This window comes from Mustela lutreola, chromosome 8 (assembly GCF_030435805.1).
Source record: "Mustela lutreola isolate mMusLut2 chromosome 8, mMusLut2.pri, whole genome shotgun sequence".
Classification (NCBI taxonomy): domain Eukaryota; kingdom Metazoa; phylum Chordata; class Mammalia; order Carnivora; family Mustelidae; genus Mustela; species Mustela lutreola.
The window spans coordinates 38,867,710-38,870,848 of NC_081297.1; the positions used below are offsets into that span (position 1 = coordinate 38,867,710).

General features: G+C 45.2%; 1 non-coding gene across 1 annotated transcript; it reads left to right on the forward strand.

Annotated features, from left to right (window-relative positions):
- Positions 1 to 240: 240 nt before the first annotated feature.
- On the forward strand, positions 241 to 347 carry LOC131840005 (U6 spliceosomal RNA). Its single transcript, XR_009357125.1, has one exon. It is a non-coding gene; the product is annotated as a U6 spliceosomal RNA (small nuclear RNA).
- The last annotated feature ends 2,792 nt before the right edge of the window (positions 348 to 3,139 follow it).

Here is a 3,139-nt window from a genome sequence, read left to right on the forward strand (position 1 = left end):
TCGGTAGTATGGACATTTTAACAATGTTAATTCTTACCATTCATAAATATGAGCTATCTTTCCATTTGTGTCTCCTTCAATTTCTTTATCAATGTCATAGTTTATGGAGTACAGATCTTTCATCTTCTTAGTTAAATCTATTCCTAAGTATTTTTTACTTTTGATGCTATTGTGAATTAGATTGTTTTCTTTATTTTTTTCAGATAGTTCATCATTAGAGTGTTAAAATGCTCCTGTCTTGTGCTTACTTTGGCAGCACATATACTAAAATTGGAATGATGCAGAGAAGATTAGCGTGATCACTGAACAAGGATGACATGAAAAACTGGGAAGCATTCCATATTAAAAAAAAATGAAACAAAACAAAATTCTTGTCTTTTATATATTGATCTTGTATTTGGCAGCTTTACTAAATTTGTTTATTCAAATTTTTTTGTGAAGTTTTTAGGATTTTTTAACATGTAAGTTCATGTTATCCAAAAAAAGAAAATTTTACTTCTTCCTTTTTTTTTTTTTGGAGTCTCTTATTTCTTTGTGTTCCTTGTTTCTCTGGCTAGGACATCCAGTACTATGTCAAATGAGAGTAGTGAAAGTGGACACACTTGTCTTTCTTCTGATCTTTAAGGGGAAAACTTTCAAACGTTTTTGATTGAATATGAGATTAGCTCTGGGCTTGCAATATGTGTTTTTTCTTTAATGGATTTTTTAAATTATTTTTTAAAATTTTTTTATAAACATATAATGTGTTTTTATCCCTAGGGGTAAAACACCAGGTTCACACATTTCACAGCACTCACCATCACTCACCATAGCACCTGCCCTCCCCAATGTCCATACCCCCACCATCCTCTCCCAACACACCTCCCCCCAGCAACCCTCAGTATGTTTTGTGAGATTCAGTCTTTTATGGTTTGTCTCCCTCCCAATCCCATCTTCTTTTATTTTTCTTTTCATACGCCCGAAACCGCCTATGTTGCATCTCCACTTCATCATATCAGGGAGATCATATGATAGTTGTCTTTCTCAGATTGATTTATTTCGCCAAGCATAATACCCTCTAGTTCCATCCACGTCATCACAAATAGCAGGATTTCATTTCTTTTGATGGCTGCATAGCATTCCATTGTACATATATACCACATCTTATTTATTGATTCATCTGTTGAAGGACATTTAGGTTCTTTCCATAGTTTAAGTATTGTGGACATTGCTGCTATAAACATTTGGGTGCATGTGCCCCTTCAGAATGCCCCGTTTGTATCTGTAGGGTATATACCCAGAACTACAAGCACTGGGTTATAGGGTAGTTCTATTTTCAGCTTTTTGAGGCACGTCCACGCTGTTTTCCAGAGTGGTTGCACCAGCTTGCATTCCCACGTACAGTGTAGGAGGGTTGCCCTTTCTCCACATCCTCGCCATTCATCTGTCATTGACTGACTTGTTCATCTTAGCCATTCTGAACGGTGTGAGGTGGTATCTCATTCTGGTTTTGATTTGTATTTCCCTGATGCCGAGTGAGGTGGAGCATTTTTTCATGTGTCTGTTGGCCATTTGGATGTATTCTTTGCAGAAATGTCTGTTCATGTCCTCTGCCCATTTCTTCATTGGATTATTTGTTCTTAGGGTGTTGAGTTTGATAAGCTCTTTATAGATTTTGGATACTGGCCCTTTATCTGGTATGTCATTTGCAAATATCTTCTCCCAGATAACTTCTGACAGTCATCTTTTGGCCTTGTTAACTGTTTCCTTTGCAGTGCAAAAGCTTTTTGATCTGATGAAATCCCAATAGTTCATTCTTGCCCTTGCTTCCGTTGCCTTTGGCGATGTTCCTAGGAAGAAGTTGCTGCTGCTGAGGTCAAAGAGGTTGCTACCTTTTCTCTCCTCAAGGACTATGATGGATTCCTTTCTCACATTATGCTTCTTCATCCATTTCCAGACTATTTTAATGTATGGTGGAAGGAAATGGTCCAATTTCATTTTTCTGCTTGTGGCTGTTCAATTTTCCAAACCCCAAGGCCAACGGCTCCTTCTCTACCCCGGCGGCGGCGTGCTGTGCCTTCCCCAGACTTGCTCCTGGGGAGCGTAGTGACAGACGTGTGCAACCATGCTTCTCTCTCAGGCAGAGGGGAAGCTAGGGCAAAGAGTATTTCGCTCCATGCGGGTATCTTCCACAGTGCTACGGAAACTAACTCAGGCAAGCAGCAGCATCCCCAAACCCAACCCTGGTTTCCCAACGAATGCTGTGCTTTCCCAGGGGAGATTCCCAGGCAAAGAGGATTTCGCTCCACGTGGGATTATACACCGTGCTGTGGAGACTAGGGAAGAGCCCCGGGAGAGCTGGTGCCTCTTGGGCCTTTCCCGGGCTCCAAGTTCGCGCCCGGGGTTCACCTTGCTAAGCGGAACTAAGCAGACACAGTCACAACCCTGCAGCAGCCTCCGTGGCCTAGCATGGCACTCTATGCCTATTACCATCTCCTGGCGTAGGTAAGGCTTTGCCTTTTGCTCCGGCGCTCAGGCAGACATGGGGTCTAGGCCAGTGATTTCACCACAGGAGAGAGGAGGCGAAAGGATCCCTGCACATGGCCCGGGCACTGGGATGGGGAACTGTGGGGGACTGTCTCCACTCCTGCCCAGGCACACCCCCTGCCACCCACCATGCTGCAACATCTTGGTGGAAGGTGGCATCTGACTGCCCGTTTCTCCATGGGGTTGTTTCTGCGAGTTCTGGGTTTGGAACCTGGTGGCAAGCCCAAGTCTGCCCTTGGGACAGGTGGCCAAGGAGATGCTTTCCCTTTGGGACCAGAGGCACAGGACAGGCCTGTCTTCTGCCCAACTCCATCCTCAGAGTGGAGCATGCGCGCCTGCCCTAGTTGTCCCCTCATGTCTCCTTAGAAGGCAGGCTTCCATCTCTCCGCACGGGGAGCGGGTGACACCTGTCTTGCCACCGGCTTGCTGTGCGTGCCACGGCAGGTTATCCTGATTCCCCAGCGTTTCCCGAACCCAAGGCCAAGGGCTCCTTCTCTTCCCCGGGGGCGGCGTGCTGTGCCTTCCCCACACTTGCTCCTGGGGAGAGCGGTGACAGACGTATGCAACCATGCTTCTCTCTCAGGCAGAGGAGATGCTAGGGCCAAGAGGATTT